At 45.6% G+C, this 21,583-nt stretch overlaps 1 protein-coding gene across 2 annotated transcripts in view; it reads left to right on the top strand.

Annotated features, from left to right (window-relative positions):
• EEFSEC (eukaryotic elongation factor, selenocysteine-tRNA specific) overlaps positions 1–21,583 on the top strand; it is a 124,786-nt gene that overhangs the window by 33,682 nt on the left and 69,521 nt on the right. The window lies entirely within an intron of this gene.

Consider the following 21,583-nt stretch of genomic DNA (forward strand, 5'->3'; position numbering starts at 1 on the left):
TATTATTTATTGCATCTACATTAAAAGCAATAAAAGAAAAAAGAAGATTGCCATGGTATCTCCCAGATTTACCCAGTGGAAAAAAAAAACTTAAATTAAATAAATTAAACTAAGAAATATAAATGATTAGTTTTGAATATCGGATTCTAATGTATAGGAAAAAAAAAGTTGCGCAGTAGTAAAAGTTTCTGCAAACCACAATATTGGGGCGGGCACTCAATGTTTACTGTAAAAAAATCTGCTATTCTGCGCAATGTTACTAATTTCACGTGGAATCTTATATAGTGGGTTTTACACAACATTTTTTTTTTTTTTTTTTTTAATAATTCTTGTGGCCTGAAGTCACATTAATGTCTAAATTGCAACCTAAAGTGATTTATGTACATTTTTTGCACAATGTGTTACCGTGAAAAATACACCACCAAGAAAAATCATGGACATAAAATGGTGGTAATTCAGTAAAATCCATAAAAAAGTGCGTGAACGGCTAATACACCGGTACCAGCTAGGAAATAATATACCGGGCCTAATCTCATAATAAACAGAATTTATATAAATGATATAATTTTATAAATCCATCACATAATTGTTTATTTCTTGTGAGATGTATACACACAACCAGGAAGCTGGGGGAAAAATATATATATATATTATAAATATATACCGTATATAAATATATGTATTACAAGGTCTGCTTTTTTGGGGGTTGGGCAGACTAAGTAAATCTTGTGATTGTGCCAGATTTATGGAAGCTTAAAATGCGATTTTCCCGCGGAATGGAATTCCGGAATTTTCGCAGTAATTTCCGCGAGAGTTCCGGTACGTGTGAACTTAGCCTTAAAATTAATAACATACCTAATAATAATAGTGGGATTTCTCTGTGCGGAAATTAGAAACGCTTTTTTTTTTTTTTTTTGTAAATTTTCGGAAAAAAGTACAGTAAGTGCCATTTTTGGTGCGCCGCCTGTTATCGTCTGCGGCGCTGGTCGCTCAGCTTTCTGCCTCTCATCCGCTCAGTGATGGGAGATGTTGGGGGTGATCCTACAATGACGCTCGGGGTTGCACATCTTGGGAGGCGTCTCGGCCCCGGTGTGAGACTCCATCTGACCCCAGCGTGTACCGCATACCCCGGGCCGTGACTGACAGGCGATGTCCACAGGGGACTGGGACGCCGTGTTTAAAAAAAGAAACCATTTCTGAAAGGAAAACAAACCAGCGACTTCACTGCGGAAAGTGTCCGCGCCGTTCTCAAGATCCACTAATAGATTGTGACACCAGTGACCGAGTGAACCCATGTACAGCAGGGTCACACCACCGCCCCCCGGCAGACTGCCACCTACTGTGCCCTGTACCGGAGCCCGTACACATGTGGGCGCACCCAATGTCATCCGATTACTCCCCAGTATCACAGCTCCGCTCTATATAGATCATCTATCTATTATCTATCTATTTATCTATTATCTATCTAGCTGTTACCTATATCTATTATCTATTTATCTATCATCTATCTATTATCTATCTATAATCTGTCTATTATCTATCTATCTATGTATCATTTATCTATCATCTATTATCTATCATTTATCAATCATCTATCTATTATCTATCTATCATCTCTCATTTATCTATTTATTATCTATCTGTCTATCTATCGGTTATCTATCTATCTATCTGTCTATCTAGCCATCTTCTATTATCTATCGATCTATTTATCTATCTATTATCTATCTATTAAGCTATGATCTTTCTATCTATACTGGTAACGTGTGCCCCTATAATCAGTGTCAGTCTCAGATTGACTTTCGCTGCCTCTTGCAGTATCCTCTTGCTTCTTCTCCATAATAGCCCCGTGTGTCGCACTTATACGTATGTGCCCAGTTACCGAGCACCCGACCAGTGCTGTTTTCACCCTCCCCAGGCTGGCGGTATAGGTTTATATACTGGTACAATCCAGTGCGTTTCGGTGAGATCTGGTGCTGCTCGGACATATCTGATATGTGCGGCCATCGTGGCCGCAGCACATCGCGCTCTGCGTCCAGTATTGCCGCGGCTTCTCGATACGTTTTGCGCAGACTGTCGCCCCTGGCCGGAAGTCTTTATGGCGGGAGGTTCGGGACCCCCTGAACAACTTGGGAGTCTTCTGCCTTTGAAGAAACCATTTCACAAGCAAAGTTACAAGTTTCCAGATTCTTGGGGGAAAAAAACAAAAACTTTGAAAGATGAGTTAAAAGCCGGGCTGACCTGCTAATTGCAGACATTATCTGGAATAATGGCCGCCCCTCCACCCCGACTCTGGGGGGTGATCTCACGCCGGACGATTATACCCTTGTAACAGTCACAAATAAGTGCAGAAATTAAAATGAAGCCGCTCACAGAATGGGGCATTGTCCGAGCGCTGCGGACATGAAAGGCGCATGCCATGAGATACCATCACCAATGATGGCAGCCCTGTGAAGGATTGATTGTCCGTCTATGGGAGAGGATACGGAGGAGGCGGCTCATTCTCACGCCCGCCATCGTGTCCTGTGCTGCAGACCGGACCCCGGGCTTTATCCGGTGGACGTCGTGGCAGTAGGGTGAGGCTCGGCTTATGGGGGCCATGACGGACGTTCTAAAATCTCCAGAATACGCGCAGCCGATGTCCTGTTAACCGGACAGAAAATCCCCCGTGTTATGCAGTCCGGCCGGGCCGGAGAGGATTTTACCAGATCTCATCCACAGGTTTCAGAGAGAATCCGCAGCATAATGTGTGGGTCTGACAGTACAGTCGGCCGTTTCACGCCTCTGATTTTCTCTGCAGATTTTTTGGAAAATTTTAACCATTTAATTTATTATTTTTCTACTAAAATGATAAAACGCCATCGAGAGCGGAGGAGTGAGGGTCGGCCCTGACAGCGAGCCGCCACCGGTGACGAGAAGCAGCTGGCGGGGCTGGTAATGGCCGCTCTTCATCCAGCTCCATGTTATTTACTCGTCTGCGTCAGGTTTTAAGATATGTTAACTTCTACAAAGCAAAAAGAAGCCGACTTCAATGCCGAACGCTGACGACGCCTCGTGTTGTGTTTTCTCGGAGCCTCCGCTCCCGGTCCTGTGTTTCCTTTCTGGCTTCTCGTCCTATTATATTATCCCCTCTTGCTCCGAGCACCGAGGCGCTCCGTGGCTTACAGGGGAACATAGCGATTTACTGTTTATGGGATATTCAGGGGTTCAATAAATAGAACCCCCACTGCACAGGACGGCACTGATACTCTGGTTACAGGACAACGACGTTGGTACTCGGGATGCAGGGCAACAACACTGATACTCGGGGTGCAGGGCAACGATGCTGGTACTCGGGGTGCAGGGCAACGGCGCTGGTACTCGGGGTGCGGGGCAACGATGCTGGTACTTGGGGTGCAGGGCAACGGCGCTGGTACTCAGGGTGCAGGGCAATGATGCTGGTACTCGGGGTGCAGGGCAACGATGCTGGTACTCGGGTTGCAGGGCAACGATGCTGGTACTCGGGGTGCAGGGCAACGGCGCTGGTTCTCGGGGTGCAGAGCAACGACGCTGATACTCGGGGTGCAGGGCAACGGCGCTGGTACTTGGGGTGCGGGGCAACGATGCTGGTACTTGGGGTGCGGGGCAACGGCGCTGGTACTTGGGGTGCGGGGCAACGGCGCTGGTACTCGGGGTGCAGGGCAACGATGCTGGTACTCGGGGTGCAGGGCAACGATGCTGGTACTCGGGGTGCAGGGCAACGATGCTGGTACTCGGGGTGCAGGGCAACGGCGCTGGTTCTCGGGGTGCAGAGCAACGACGCTGATACTCGGGGTGCAGGGCAGCGGCACTGGTACTCGGGGTGCAGGGCAACGACGTTGGTACTCGGGGTGCAGGGCAATGATGCTGGTACTCGGGGTGCAGGGCAACGATGCTGGTACTCGGGGTGCAGGGCAACGATGCTGGTACTCGGGATGCAGGGCATCGATGCTGGTACTCGGGGTGCCTGGCAATGATGCTGGTACTCGGGGTGCAGGGCAACGATGCTGGTACTCGGGGTGTAGGGCAACGGCGCTGGTACTCGGGGTGCAGAGCAACGACGCTGATACTCGGGGTGCAGGGCAACGACGCTGGTACTCGGGGTAAAGGACAATGACGCTGGTACTCGGACTGCAGGGCAATAACGCTGGTACTCGGGGTGCAGGGCAGCGGCGCTGGTAATCGGGGTGCGGGGCAAAGATGCTGGTACTCGGTGTGTGGGGCAACAATGCTGACACAAGGGGTTCAGGGCAACGACGCTGGTACTTGGGGTTCAGGGCAACAACGCTGGTACTCGGGGTTCAGGGCAACGATGCTGGTACTCGGGGTGCAGGGCAACAACATTGGTACTCGGGGTTCAGGGCAACGACGTTGGTACTCGGGGTTCAGGGCAACAACACTGGTACTCGGGGTTCAGGGCAACGACGTTGGTACTCGAGGTGCAGGGCAACGACGCTGGTACTCGGGATGCAGGGCAACGATGCTGGTACTCGAGGTGCAGGGCAACAACGCTGGTACTCGGGGTGCAGGGCAACGCCGTTGATACTCGAGGTGCAGGGCAACGACACTCGGTACAGGATCATGACTTGAAACTCGGGGTACAGGATAATGACACTCGGGGTACAGGACCTTTGCTGCTCGCCGTCACCGCCATGTCTCTGGCATCTATTCCTTTTCACCATTGTGCCCCTGACTTTGGCTCAGTTTCTCGGCGGCTGTGAACTCCCTCAGGGGCCACGTATAACCTTTTGGGTTGAACCCACTGACGCTCGCTGAATATGCCAAGAATGTGAGTGAAACCTAAACAATTTGTGAAGAGTGGAGGGATGTTGTATAAAGGGGAACGGGGTTATACGGAGGTTGCCCTCACAGCCTGACGTTGCCCCTGAGCAGCCGATGACCCTGAGCGCAGACAATCCGCTGTATATTGGGGTTAGAGGTTCTGCAGCTGCCGAAGAGAAAACAACAATCTGCTATTATAGGGAATGATGCGGGGACTGTGGGTGACGGCGTCTCCCCCCCGATGTCGCCTTCCAGCCCAGAGTATATAATATAATATACCTGTGGAGCTGAGAAATAACCTCATGCATCAAAGGGGTTGTCCACATATTGGGACAATATTATTTATGTTACTGAAATCCTTGTTCTGGGGCTAAAAATGATAATTTTCCAATTGGGTATGATTAAAAATTATGCACCATTCACATTCTGTAGCCTCTGCACTGTCGCTGGCTGAGGATCCATCACTGGGTGTTCTGACTGTCAGGAGAATTTGTAGATCTTTTCTTAACTCCTCTCAGCTGATTTATGACCACAGACACAGTGATGTCACCGTATACATACATTACTGATCCTGTATTATACCCCAGAGCTGCACTCACTATTCTGCTGGTGCAGTCACTGTGTACATACATTACATTGTGTCTACCTCTTTCCTCATAGACTGTAAGCTTGCGAGCAGGGCCCTCTTTCCTCTTGGTATTTGTTATAATCTACTGTATGTGATTATTGTTATGCTGCAATGTCTATTGTCTGTACAAATCCCCTCTGAAATGTAAAGTGCTGCGGAATATGTCGGCGCTATAAAAATAAAATTTATTATTATTATTACATTTCTGATCCTGAGTTACATCTTGTATTATACTCCAGAGCTGCACTCACTATTCTGCTGGTGCAGTCACTGTGTACATACATTACATTACTGATCCTGAGTTACATCCTGTATTATACCCCAGAGCTGCACTCACTATTCTGCTGGTGCAGTCACTGTGTACATACATTACATTACTGATCCTGAGTTACATCCTGTATTATACCCCAGAGCTGCACTCACTATTCTGCTGGTGCAGTCACTGTGTACATACATTACATTACTGATCCTGAGATACATCCTGTATTATACTCCAGAGCTGCACAAACCATTCTGCTGGTGCAGTCACTGTATACATACATTACATTACTGATCCTGAGTTACATCCTGTATTATACTCCAGAGCTGCACTCACTATTCTGATGGTGCAGTCACTGTGTGCATACATTACATTACTGATCCTGAGTTACATCCTGTATTATACCCCAGAGCTGCACTCACTATTCTGCTGGTGCAGTCACTGTGTACATACATTACATTACTGATCCTGAGTTACATCCTGTATTATATCCCAGAGCTGCACTCACTATTCTGCTGGTGCAGTCACTGTGTACATACATTACATTACTGATCCTGAGTTACATCCTGTATTATACCCCAGAGCTGCACTCACTATTCTGCTGGTGCAGTCATTGTGTAGATACATTACTGACCCTGAGTTACATCCTGTATTATACCCCAGAGCTGCACTCACTATTCTGCTGGTGCAGTCACTGTGTACATACATTACATTACTGATCCCAAGTTACATCCTGTATTATACTCCAGAGCTGCACTCACTATTCTGCTGGTGCAGTCATTGTGTAGATACATTACATTACTGATCCTGAGTTACATCCTGTATTATACCCCAGAGCTGCACTCACTATTCTGCTGGTGCAGTCACTGTGTACATACATTACATTACTGATCCTGAGTTACATCCTGTATTATACTCCAGAGCTGCACTCACTATTCTGCTGGTGCAGTCACTGTATACATACATTACATTACTGATCCTGAGTTACATCCTGTATTATACTCCAGAGCTGCACTCACTATTCTGCTGGTGCAGGCACTGTGTACACACATTACATTACTGATCCTGAGTTACATCCTGTATTATCCTCCAGAGCTGCACTCACTATTCTGCTTGTGCAGTCACTGTGTACATACATTACATTACTGATCCTGAGTTACATCCTGTATTATACTCCAGAGCTGCACTCACTATTCTGATGGTGCAGTCACTGTGTACATACATTACATTACTGATCCTGAGTTACATCCTGTATTATACCCCAGAGCTGCACTCACTATTCTGCTGGTGCAGTCACTGTGTACATACATTACATTACTGATCCTGAGTTACATCCTGTATTATACCCCAGAGCTGCACTCACCATTCTGCTGGTGCAGTCACTGTATACATACATTACATTACTGATCCTGAGTTACATCCTGTATTATACCCCAGAGCTGCACTCACTATTCTGCTGGTGCAGTCACTGTGTACATACATTACATTGTGTCTACCTCTTTCCTCATAGACTGTAAGCTTGCGAGCAGGGCCCTCTTTCCTCTTGGTATTTGTTATAATCTACTGTATGTGATTATTGTTATGCTGCAATGTCTATTGTCTGTACAAATCCCCTCTGAAATGTAAAGTGCTGCGGAATATGTCGGCGCTATAAAAATAAAATTTATTATTATTATTACATTTCTGATCCTGAGTTACATCTTGTATTATACTCCAGAGCTGCACTCACTATTCTGCTGGTGCAGTCACTGTGTACATACATTACATTACTGATCCTGAGTTACATCCTGTATTATACCCCAGAGCTGCACTCACTATTCTGCTGGTGCAGTCACTGTGTACATACATTACATTACTGATCCTGAGTTACATCCTGTATTATACCCCAGAGCTGCACTCACTATTCTGCTGGTGCAGTCACTGTGTACATACATTACATTACTGATCCTGAGATACATCCTGTATTATACTCCAGAGCTGCACAAACCATTCTGCTGGTGCAGTCACTGTATACATACATTACATTACTGATCCTGAGTTACATCCTGTATTATACTCCAGAGCTGCACTCACTATTCTGATGGTGCAGTCACTGTGTGCATACATTACATTACTGATCCTGAGTTACATCCTGTATTATACCCCAGAGCTGCACTCACTATTCTGCTGGTGCAGTCACTGTGTACATACATTACATTACTGATCCTGAGTTACATCCTGTATTATATCCCAGAGCTGCACTCACTATTCTGCTGGTGCAGTCACTGTGTACATACATTACATTACTGATCCTGAGTTACATCCTGTATTATACCCCAGAGCTGCACTCACTATTCTGCTGGTGCAGTCATTGTGTAGATACATTACTGACCCTGAGTTACATCCTGTATTATACCCCAGAGCTGCACTCACTATTCTGCTGGTGCAGTCACTGTGTACATACATTACATTACTGATCCCAAGTTACATCCTGTATTATACTCCAGAGCTGCACTCACTATTCTGCTGGTGCAGTCATTGTGTAGATACATTACATTACTGATCCTGAGTTACATCCTGTATTATACCCCAGAGCTGCACTCACTATTCTGCTGGTGCAGTCACTGTGTACATACATTACATTACTGATCCTGAGTTACATCCTGTATTATACTCCAGAGCTGCACTCACTATTCTGCTGGTGCAGTCACTGTGTACATACATTACATTACTGATCCTGAGTTACATCCTGTATTATACTCCAGAGCTGCACTCACTATTCTGATGGTGCAGTCACTGTGTACATACATTACATTACTGATCCTGAGTTACATCCTGTATTATACCCCAGAGCTGCACTCACTATTCTGCTGGTGCAGTCACTGTGTACATACATTACATTACTGATCCTGAGTTACATCCTGTATTATACCCCAGAGCTGCACTCACCATTCTGCTGGTGCAGTCACTGTATACATACATTACATTACTGATCCTGAGTTACATCCTGTATTATACTACAGAGCTGCACTCACTATTCTGATGGTGCAGTCACTGTGTGCATACATTACATTACTGATCCTGAGTTACATCCTGTATTATACCCCAGAGCTGCACTCACTATTCTGCTGGTGCAGTCACTGTGTACATACATTACATTACTGATCCTGAGTTACATCCTGTATTATACCCCAGAGCTGCACTCACTATTCTGCTGGTGCAGTCACTGTGTACATACATTACATTACTGATCCTGAGTTACATCCTGTATTATACTCCAGAGCTGCACTCACTATTCTGCTGGTGCAGTCACTGTATACATACATTACATTACTGATCCTGAGTTACATCCTGTATTATCCTCCAGAGCTGCACTCACTATTCTGCTTGTGCAGTCACTGTGTACATACATTACATTACTGATCCTGAGTTACATCCTGTATTATACTCCAGAGCTGCACTCACTATTCTGCTGGTGCAGTCACTGTGTACATACATTACTGATCCTGAGTTACATCCTGTATTATACCCCAGAGCTGCACTCACTATTCTGCTGGTGCAGTCACTGTGTACATACATTATATTACTGATCCTGAGTTACATCCTCTATTATACTCCAGAGCTGCACTCACTATTCTGCTGGTGCAGTCACTGTGTACATACATTACATTACTGATCCTGAGTTACATCCTGTATTATATCCCAGAGCTGCACTCACTATTCTGCTGGTGCAGTCACTGTGTACATACATTACATTACTGATCCTGAGTTACATCCTGTATTATACCCCAGAGCTGCACTCACTATTCTGCTGGTGCAGTCACTGTGTACATACATTACTGATCCTGAGTTACATCCTGTATTAAACCCCAGAGCTGCACTCACTATTCTGCTGGTGCAGTCATTGTGTAGATACATTACATTACTGATCCTGAGTTACATCCTGTATTATACCCCAGAGCTGCACTCACTATTCTGCTGGTGCAGTCACTGTGTACATACATTATAGACCCTGAGTTACATCCTGTATTAAACCCCAGAGCTGCACTCACTATTCTGCTGGTGCAGTCATTGTGTAGATACATTACTGACCCTGAGTTACATCCCGTATTATACCCCAGAGCTGCACTCACTATTCTGCTGGTGCAGTCATTGTGTAGATACATTACTGACCCTGAGTTACATCCTGTATTATACCCCAGAGCTGCACTCACTATTCTGCTGGTGCAGTCACTGTGTACATACATTACATTACTGATCCTGAGTTACATCCTGTATTATACCCCAGAGCTGCACTCACTATTCTGCTGGTGCAGTCACTGTGTACATACATTACATTACTGATCCTGAGTTACATCCCGTATTATACTCCAGAGCTGCACTCACTATTCTGCTGGTGGAGGTACTGTGTATATACAGGATCAGTACAGGATCCGTAATGTATGTACACTAGGGTGACCACAAAAAATCGATGTCGGAATTTTGTCCGTCTGGACCCCACAAAACGATTCCCCTTTCCAGATATTGAGATAGCCAAAATTTGAGCTCGATCAAACGACGTTAACCCGTGCCGCTCATCGCTCAAAGTTTGAAAAAATCCAAATTGAGGTTTTTTAAGATTTAGGTATTTTACATAGTCTGTTAGACTATAAAGAATGTGACAACAACATTGCAGAAATAGCCCTGACCAAATTTTCGAACCATTTGTGGTATTAGAATGCAGAGTTGGTGGGATTATCGTTTTTTGATCCCACCATTACAGACACCATTGCTCAGTAGCACAGATGAACCATCAGAGCACGCTAGGGTTGTAAAGCCAAAAGTTAGGAAAGAAAAATTAAAAGAGGTAGGAAGTAACCGACTTTAACGACCTTCTGACAAAAGATGAAGAACAAAAGCAATATGTCCTGCAAGTTGTAAGCAAATGCCGAGCATTATATTCTGACGTTTCAAAAACTACTTTAACAAAAGCTCTAGAATAGATTAGATAACTATGTAAAATTATCAACTCATGTAGGTTAGCGTGCTCTGATGGTTCATCTGTGCTACTGAGCAATTAGCCATTAACAACTTTTCATTGTCTGTAATGGTGGGATCAAAAAACGATAATCCCACCAACTCTGCATTCAAATACCACAAATGGTTCGAGAATTTGGTCAGGGCTATTTCTGCAATGTTGTTGTCACATTCTTTATAGTCTAACAGACTATGCAAAATACCTAAATCTTAAAAAACCTCAATTTGGATTTTTTCAAACTTTGAGCAACGAGCGGCACGGGTTAACGTCGTTTGATCGAGCTGAAATTTTGGCTCTCTCAATATCTGGAAAGGGGAATCGTTTTGTGGGGTCCAGACGGACAAGATTCCAACATTTTTTCCCCCCCATATGAGATCCGGTCACCCTAATGTACACAGTGACTGCACCAGCAGAATAGTGAGTGCAGCTCTGGGGTATAATACAGGATGTAACTCAGGATCAGTAATGTATGTACACCGTGACTGCACCAGCAGAATAGTGAGTGCAGCTCTGAAGTATAATGCAGGATGTAACTCAGGATCAGTAAGGTAATGTATGTACACCGTGACTGCACCAGCAGAATAGTGAGTGCAGCTCTGAAGTATAATGCAGGATGTAACTCGGGATCAGTAAGGTAATGTACAGTGGGGAAAAAAGTCAGCCACCAATTGTGCAAGTTCTCCCACTTAAAAGATGAGAGAGGCCTGTAATTGACATCATAGGTAGACCACAACTATGAGAGTCAAAATGAGAAAACAAATCCAGAAAATCACCTTGTCTGATTTGGCAAGATTTATTTTGCAAATTATGATGGAAAATAAGTATTTGGTCACCTAAAAACATGCAAGATTTCTGGCTCTCACAGACCTGTAACTTCTTTAAGAGGCTCCTCTGTCCTCCACTCATTACCTGTAGTAATGGCACCTGTCAGAACTTGTTATCAGTATAAAAGACACCTGTCCACAACCTCAAACAGTCACACTCCAAACTCCACTATGGTGGAGAGCTGTCGAAGGACACCAGAAGCAAAATTTGAGCCCTGCACCAGGCTGGGAAGACTGAATCTGTAATAGGCAAGCAGCTTGGTGTGATGAAATCAGCTGTGGGAGCAATACTAAGAAAATGGAAGACATACAAGACCACTGATAATCTCCTTTGATCTGGGGCTCCACGCAAGATCTCACCCCGTGGGTTCAAAATGATCACAAGAACGGTGAGCAAAAATCCCAGACCCACATGGGGGGGCCTAGTAAATGATCTGCATATGGCTGGGACCACCGTAAGAAAGGCTACCATCAGTAACACACTACGCCGCCAGGGACTCAGATCCTGCAGTTACAGACGTGTCCCCCTGCTTAAGCCAGTACATGTCCGGGCCCATCTCAAGTTTGCTAGAGAGCATTTGGATTATCCAGAAGAGTATTGGGAGAACGTCATATGGCCTGATGAAACCAATGAACTGTTTGGTAGAAACAAAACTCGTCGTGTTTGGAGGAGACAGAATGCTGAGTTGCATCCAAAGAACACCATACCTACTGTGAAGCATGAGGGTGGCAACATCATGCTTTGGGGCTGTTTCTCTGTAAAGGGACCAGGATGACTGATCCGTGTACATGAAAGAATGAATGGGGCCATGTATCGTGAGATTTTGAGCGCAAACCTCCTTCCATCAGCAAGGGCATTGAAGATGAAACGTGGATGGGTCTTTCAGCAGGATAATGATCCCAAGCACACTGCCAGGTTAACGAAGGAGTGGCTTCATAAGAAGCATATGAAAGTCCTAGAGTGGCCTAACCAGTCTCCAGATCTCAACCCCATAGAAAACCTTTGGAGGGAGTTGAAAGTCCGTGCTGCCCAGCGACAGGCCCAAAACATCGCTGCTCTAGAGGAGATCTGCATGGAGGAATGGGCCAACATACCACCAACAGTGTGTGGCAACCTTGTGAAGACTTACAGAAAACGTTTGACCTCTGTCATTACCAACATAGGAAATATAACAAAATATTGAGATGAACTTTTTTAATGACCAAATACTTATTTTCCACCATAATTTGCCAAATAAATCTTACTAAATCAGACAAGGTGATTTTCTGGATTTGTTTTCTCATTTTGGCTCTCTTAGTTGTGGTCGACCTATGATGCCAATTACAGGCTGCTCTCAGCTTTTTAAGTGGGAGGACTTGCACAATTGGTGGCTATCTAAATACTTTTTTCACTATGTACACAGTGACTGCACCAGCAGAATAGTGAGTGCAGCTCTGGAGTATAATACAGGAGGTAACTCAGGATCAGTAATGTAATGTATGTACACATTGACTGCACCAGCAGAATAGTGAGTGCAGCTCTGGGGTATAATACAGGCTGTAACTCAGGATCAGTAATGTATGTACACAATGACTGCACCAGCAGAATAGTGAGTGCAGCTCTAGGGTATAATACAGGATGTAACTCAGGATCAGTAATGTATATACACAATGACTGCACCAGCAGAATAGTGAGTGCAGCTGTGGAGTATAATACAGGATGTAACTCAGGATCAGTAATGTAATGTATGTACACAGTGACTGCACTTGCAGAATAGTGAGTGCAGCTCTGGAGTATAATACAGGCGGTAACTCAGGATCAGTAATGTAATGTATGTACAGAGTGACTGCACCAGCAGAATAGTGAGTGCAGCTCTGTGATATAATACAGGATGTAACTGAGGATCAGTAATGTAATGTATGTACACAGTGACTGTACCAGCAGAATAGTGAGTGCAGCTCTGGGGTATAATACAGGCTGTAACTCAGGATCAGTAATGTATATACACAATGACTGCACCAGCAGAATAGTGAGTGTAGCTCTGGGGTATAATACAGGATGTAACTCAGGATCAGTAATGTATGTACACAGTGACTGCACCAGCAGAATAGTGAGTGCAGCTGTGGAGTATAATACAGGATGTAACTCAGGATCAGTAATGTATGTACACAGTGACTGCACTTGCAGAATAGTGAGTACAGCTCTGGGGTATAATACAGGATGTAACTCAGGATCAGTAATGTAATGTATGTACACAGTGACTGCACCAGCAGAATAGTGAGTGCAGCTCTGGAGTATAATACAGGATGTAACTCAGGATCAGTAATGTAATGTATGTACACAGTGACTGCACCAGCAGAATAGTGAGTACAGCTCTGGGGTATAATACAGGATGTAACTCAGGATCAGTAATGTAATGTATGTACACAGTGACTGCACCAGCAGAATAGTGAGTGCAGCTCTGGGGTATAATACAGGATGTAACTCAGGATCAGTAATGTAATGTATGTACACAGTGATTGCACCAGCAGAATAGTGAGTGCAGCTCTGTGGTATAATACAGGAGTAAGTAATCTATGTGCTAGTGACTGGATAGTGAATATACGCTAATAGTTTTGCACATGTTTAGTATCTGGGGTTCCGGCTCAGTGTGTCGGCCGTATCTTGGCCCCGTTGGTCTTGTCCTCCGCAGCGGTGGCTGCCTCTCCCGGCGTCCAGCGCTTTCGTGTCTGTGTGTAAGCATGTTTTTGTATTAGCGCTGGTAGTTAGGTCACGCGCTCTACAAGCTCTGAGACCAGGGAGAGTATGACCAAGAATTTGGGTGGTTGTTGGAGCTCAGGATGAAAGGTAACCAGGAGACCTTCGTTATAGAGAAGGGGGGGATAAGGGAAGAGAGCCAGAGGCGAAAAAGTCAAACACTAATGCAAACCATACGCTCGCTCTCTTCATCCCGTGTGGTATTGATGGGATGTGAACTTCCAGGGACTCGTACTTGGTCACTGCTGTTTTAAATAAGCCTAAAAAACGCGGCCGTCAGCGTTCAAAGCCACAAGTTACTGCGTGCATTGTTTAATTCTGTCCGTTAATATACACGGCCGGGTATAATGGAGCCGCGTTAATGGTTCTCATTATGGACCTCGGCCCTGCTCACCGGTGGGTGCCGACTGTCGCACGTAGGAGTTGATGCGTTTGTGACCTACTGGGAGTCGCCATAATTGAGACTTCTTCCCAGTCCGGTGGCGATGCTGAGCCACCCATGTATCCTATAGGATTGGTTGCCCCATTTCGCTGAATGACCACGGATTTACCCCCAGCAGAACCAGGTTTTTGGTGCGCGTTCCACCCATCGTAATCTCCTTGGCGGTAGCTTCAGTCTTGAAGAGGACCTTTCACCGGGTCTAAAGTGTCCAGTTTTTGACTTTTCCTTCCCCCTCCTCACCTGAGGTTTCTGGATTTATTTTTCTTAAATTTGTCATACTGTTGTAGAGATATGAGCCTTTTTAGTCAGTGCTAATTTTTTCTGTTATTTAGCGAGTGGGCGGTGCTCATAGGATCCTCAGGGGCGTGTCTGTATGCTGCATTGCATTATTACCTGGTGAACCACGCCCCCTAAGTACTGACCATAAACATTTACACTGAATACAATGGCCCTTATCTCTGGAACTGTTGGGTGGATTAAAAAAAAAAAAAGCGAATGCGGAATACTCCAGAACAGTGACAATAAATGGGGGGGGGGGGGGTCTCTTTGAGACTTCACTAGGCTGCCTAAGTTTCAGGTCAGGTGACTTTTCAGAATAATATGCCTTGTGTGCACATACAGGAAACAAGCCATATAATGGCCAGAAGAGTTATTCTCCATTCATCAGGCTATCCCTCTGCTATCTCTAATTTTTCACTTGTCTCTCAGCTATTGGGTAGAGAATAGCTCCTGTGATGTCATCAATACACAGTACACACATACTAGATTGATTTCTGATCTCCTTTCTCTGTGTAGCACACGTGTTGAAGCTGCAGTACGAAGGACACTATACTGCAGTGCTAGGCAGTGTAGCTGGGAATCCAGCATGAGAGTGAGATAAAAACTTACTATAAAGCAGCAGGATGGAGGACATTATACTGCAGTACTGATTGGTGTAGCTGGGAATCCAGTACTGGGGCAAGATAAAATACTATAAAGCAGCAGCATGGAGAACATTGACAGCGGTACTGAGCGGTGTAGCTGGAAATCCAGCGCTGGCGGCATAATAAAATACTATAAAGCTGCATTATGGAGAAAATTGTACTGAGCAGTGTAGTTGGGAATCCAGCGCTGGGTTATGATAAAACCATATAAAGCAGCAGTGTAGCTGTAAATTGGTGTGAGATAAACACTTACTATAAAACAGCAGCATGGAAGACTTGGATTTATCCCCTCCCCCTTCTCCATAGACCTCAAAAGGTAGCTGTAATCTGATCCCTCAGTGAGCAGGAAGTCCATCCTGTTTTACAACCAATTGTTCCAAATTAATTGAGTTCAAAAGGAAGAGAGGACGTGGCTCGTAAGTGGAGAAAGAAGCAGAGCTCTCCCATAAATTTCTTCTATTCACTTGAACTATTGATTTATGCAGAGTTTTGTTGAAATAACAGCAGCTATGGCTATGTACGATGTAGACGTGCGGATTATGGCGCTGCAATACAAGTAATGTCCTATATCCGTTTCTGCCGCGGCATTTACTATTACTTTCTGGGTGCAGCAGAAGTTTCCTTGCTGTGGATTACCGGGGAGACTAACCTGTGTGCAATCAAAGCAAGATGGCATCTGAACACCCAGATATTACCATGTTTTAATTTTTTGCAATTATTAAATCTTTTGCATTTTTCTTGCCAATTTTAAAAATTGAAATTCACGGCTATATAACCGATGTCAGCGTCGGCGGGTTTTTTAGCGCATTTTTCGTCCGCCTGGTCCTGTCGTGTCCAGATCAGTTTGCAGCAGGACCATTATGATCTCATCCAGCAGATGGCGCCAGACGCCTGACAGTGGATTGGACCTGTCAGGCTCCATGACACACGGCCCAGGAGGGGAAAATCTCTTTGCAGTATTAATCATGTGCTTCACGCTTTATTGCTCCGGTACAATACTGTTTATACTGTTAGAAAAATACTGAGCAAAATAATGAGAAATTAAATTTACCACTTCGTTTTTTTTTTTCTCTTAGGTGTATGTTAATCAATGACAAGATCCCTGCGCTCAGGCCGTAGCGAATTTTTGCACCGTTGTGGAAGTTTCCTTATTAGCAAGAGCAAAATGAAACCCCCGGCGATCAGCAGCCTTAAGACTGGGGGTCCTGAGAGCAGGGCAGTAAGACTGGGGGTCCTGAGAGCGGGGCAGTAAGACTGGGGGTCCTGAGAGCGGGGCAGTAAGACTGGGGGTCCTGAGAGCAGGGCAGTAAGACTGGGGGTCCTGAGAGCGGGGCAGTAAGACTGGGGGTCCTGAGAGCGGGGCAGTAAGACTGGGGGTCCTGAGAGCGGGGCAGTAAGACTGGGGGTCCTGAGAGCAGGGCAGTAAGACTGGGGGTCCTGAGAGCGGGGCAGTAAGACTGGGGGTCCTGAGAGCGGGGCAGTAAGACTGGGGGTCCTGAGAGCGGGGCAGTAAGACTGGGGGTCCTGAGAGCGGGGCAGTAAGACTGGGGGTCCTGAGAGCGGGGCAGTAAGACTGGGGGTCCTGAGAGCAGGGCAGTAAGACTGGGGGTCCTGAGAGCGGGGCAGTAAGACTGGGGGTCCTGAGAGCGGGGCAGTAAGACTGGGGGTCCTGAGAGCGGGGCAGTAAGACTGGGGGTCCTGAGAGCGGGGCAGTGAATGGAGCAGAGATAAGCACGCTGCAGGGCCCAGCTCAGGATAAATGTCCCTCTAGATGGGTGTTGGGTGGGCACCACCTTCCCTAACTTCCTCTTCGGCACACTTGCTGTATTGCAAAAAGGTTGAGCCGGTGTCAGAATCTGGTGCCTCTTATCTCTGGGGGGTATTGTCGGACCCCCTTACTGGATACTGGCCCTGGCCGACCCTTCTGGGAGCCCTGTGACTTGTCCGGTTTGCGTCTTCCCATGTGATCCGCTGGAGGTTGTAGTCGTAACCTGAGAAGCACAGTTTTGGGCTTTTTTGTGACTGCAGTCTTGTACGTTCCAGGGCGAGACAAGGACGGGGGGGCTCCATGGTTAATGAAGAAGAGTTGAGAGACGGGACGGGCTCGGCTTCTCGGCCAAGATATGCACATGCTTCTATGATGTGCTCCGCGGGTGCTGAGGGGGTCCTCCGTATTTGGCGCATTGTTTGCTTTTTGGAGATTTGTGACTTTTTTTTTTGTCACCTTCTTCATGTGATCTCTGATCTTCAGAGCACCACCACCATGGAGACAACAGAACATGGCATCTTCTGCCAGACGTATAAAAGATGAGACCTAAAGGAGATGTTGGCCCCCGCAGGCATTGGTGGCTGTCCTCTTCTGCTAATCATGGCACCGAGTGCCTGGTAAATGCTCCTGACCCCTGTGATGTCATGTGGTCCCCAGTCAGTTTTGCCTAATACATGAGCCAATGGTGACTTAGACAGTGCCCCAGAGCCGCCTTGTTGGGAAAAATCGAGGGGTTAACAGATGGCACTGCTAGAGTAGATGGCAGTGGTGGGGGCAGGCACCAACAAGCCAATTATGACAGGGTCCCCTCCCCTCTGTACCAGTTTGTCATTGTAAATTTGTTGTGGAAACTTGTTTACTGTTAACGACATCTATAACTTTGTATGTAACCCCCTTCTCATGGAATTAATGGCGCTATATACGGTAAATAAATAATAATCTTCCTTCCGAAGTGCAGACCCTGGTGACTGAGGACTGTTGGATGCGTTTCATAGAGGCGTCGGGGGGCTTTACCAGCTCATATGACAAATCTACTCCAACACAATGCGAAAAGCGCCTTACTTCTCACAGCTGTAGGTTTGCTGCAATTGAGAGATGCGATGAACACCCATAGATCATTTTTAATAATTTTTCCTATTCGTAAAAGCATGGTTTGGTGGTAACTCGCAGATTGATGACTGGGACACACCGATCCCAAGAATGGGAATGTGAAATGGCTTGTAGGAACGGAGCGGTGTCCACAGCTCCACTGATTCTCTATGGTACTGCTGAAAATAAACAGCTTTTTTTTTGGCCTCAGCTCCATTGATTCTCTATGGTACTGCTGGAAAAAAAAAACTAGTTTTTTTTTTTTTTGGCCACAGCTCCATTAATTCTCTGCGGTACCGCAGGGAAAAAAGAGCTTTTTCAGCCAATTGAGTCAGTCCCATATAGTATAAGTAAAAAAACACGGTACCAAACCACTTTTTTTCATATAGTATAAGTGTCGCACATTTCATTGCTCTCGGGATCCGTGGTGGTCCCAGTGGGCCTGTCCATTGGATCGGTAACGACTCCTCAAAATTGCTTCGGGCTTCCATCTTTTCCTCCTTCACCCTTTCTGTCTGTGGTTTAATACCCCTCCTCCAGAGAGTTACCGTCTCTTCCCTGGCACCGTCTTGGCTCTGCTTGAGTTCGTGACACCATTAGGAAATTCTTCTCCGCCTGCACGGACAACTGCGTCTTTCCTTGTTTGCAAACACAATAAAAGCCCCGGCGGCGTAAAGGAGGCTACAGAGGTTTTTACAAGACAGCTGAAACCCGGCTAAGACCCCCGCTCCGCAAGAGCTCCCTTTAATCAGGTTAATCCCAGATGCTGTGATCAGCAAGGGACCCCCCAGCCTTAATAAGGTGTTAAGTGCAAGGTCAATGCATGTTAGTCCATAAAATTGCAGCAAGGAGAAGACAATAACAAGGTGGAATGACGTGTTTATTGGAACGGTATGGTAGCGATTATCCGCATGCTGTTACAATGTTGCTGCTCTCGCTGCTGATTCTTTTTTTTTTTTTTTTTTTTTCTATTAACCTTTATTGCTCCAGGTCTGACACGTTGGGATAATTCTGTGGGCAACGATTAGGCAAAATATCATAAAAAAAATGATTTATGCTCCCGACCTTCAGTTTTTTCCTTTGCAGAATCTCTCCGATACTTCTTTCCGCTGCTTATTATTTCCATCAATGTTGCAAATTCAGAATCCCCATTCGGTCATGACTTGCTGATTGTCGTTGGACTTGAGATAAGTTTTACGCTGGTATCATTGCAGAGATGCCAGCAGTACTGCCACTGATTGGCAGCAGCGGTCAACAAAGTCCGAGAGGTCCTTCGGAGTGCCGACGCTGGATCGGCAGGGAAAGGAGAGGTGATTACAGCTTTACTTTCTAACATTTGCAGTTGTTTTAAAGTTGGATAACCCCTTTAATTTCTCGGACAGTTGCCCCCCCCCGCCCGCCCCTCCTTATTTATTTGCTTTAATCTGTGACCGCGTTATTTCATTAAGCCGCATACAGTAATAATTAGTTCAGCTGCAGTGCTCCAGAACAAAGGCCGGCGCGCTCGCTCGTTTTTGGCTCTTTTTGATCAATCTCTGCACATCTGGGATCTTTGGGAAAAGCATCAAGAAAAATGCACGGAGAGAAGAAGCGAGCGGCGCGGGGAGCAGAGATCTGATTTATCGCCTCCCGTTCTACAGCAATATCTTCAGAAGAGACCGTCGCCCAATGGATGATAACTGCAGAGGCCTTATGATGGGACGAGGGGAAAGTGATGGGCTCGTTCCACAGCGGGGAAATATCTGCCCATCCGTAACGGCATGGTGCTGATTTCCAATCGTGGGCTTCCGTCACACACGGGAACCCGGTGGTAACTCCTGGTTTCTCGCGTTTGGTCACTTAGAGCGCGAGATCTCATTAAATGAGTTGCCCAAAGTTCTCAATCACCAGTCCGCCGCTCCTCTTCTCCTGGTATCCTCCTTTCGATCGATTGACAGTTCCAACCTTCGGCCCTGAATTCTGCGCTCTCCGATGCTCCAAGTCCTCTTTCCCTCTTCAGCAATGAGAGGGGGGGGGATAAGGTGGCGCGGAGATTGACCAGATCCAAAAATCCATCCATATTTTCTTTATTGGAAAGATGTATTGGTCTCCTTGCCTAGGAGACCGGCCACTGCTGATAGACTGCAGAGGTAGCCGGTAATCTTGGCAACGAGGACTAAACAATGGAATGAAATGTCCCTGTTTTTGAGACCACAGAGAATTTTTAATTAGTGGCAAAGTTGTTCGTTTTTGTTTTTTTTTCAATCCTTTTATAATTTTTACCATGCAATTTACACCAAACCTAGAAAAATGTGGTGAAATTAAACCAGAGGGAAAGGCGATATTAGGCTGTGTGCCCACGTAGCGTTTTTTAAGCGTTTCCGCAGCGCTTTTTGACAAGCGATTCTGCTGCAGAAACGCTTAAGAAAAGCATCCAATTGATTTTTAATGAAAAACGCACATGTTGTGCCAATGATGCCTTTTTAACCGCTGCGGAAACACTTAGCGATTAAAAACGCAGCATGTTCATTAATTTTGCGGAATCGCATGCAATTCCGCATACCATCCATTATATGGGCAAAACCGCTTAGGAAAACGCATGCAAAAACGCTTGACAAACGCTTACAAAAGCGCGTCAAAAACCGCATGCGTTTTCCTGGGAGCAGGTTGTGAGAATCGTTACATGGGCACATAGCCTTACTGTTCCTCTGCAGAATTTTCTGCATGTTCCTAGTTATAAATCCTATAGAGAACACAGGTTAGTTTTCTGCCAGTCTGATCCACTTTTGGCTGGCAGAAAAGGCTTAGCAATCCATTTTACTAGAAGAGGAAAAGGGGAGAGGCTCCTGCTGCAGATTTCTTTATACTATAGTAGTATGAAACCAAATAGGGCGCAAGGAATTTCTTGGAATTATTTTTTTTAGTGTTCCTTCCGGGGGCCCAATCATTACACATCTTAGCTCCTCGCCTAGGTATTTCTGTTCTGCCTTTTGGGCCGGTCCTTATGGATGTTGGATCATCTGGAAATTCTGAACAGAAATCACCACAGTGAAATTATTGTGTCCTACGTATCAGAAACTACGCTCGATGTCTAAATCCTTCCTCGATCAAGTGTCTGGTAATTTTACAAGTTATTTT

Source organism: Dendrobates tinctorius, unplaced genomic scaffold (genome assembly GCF_039654945.1).
Source record: "Dendrobates tinctorius isolate UK_male_01 unplaced genomic scaffold, ASM3965494v1 ptg000041l, whole genome shotgun sequence".
Taxonomy (NCBI): domain Eukaryota; kingdom Metazoa; phylum Chordata; class Amphibia; order Anura; family Dendrobatidae; genus Dendrobates; species Dendrobates tinctorius.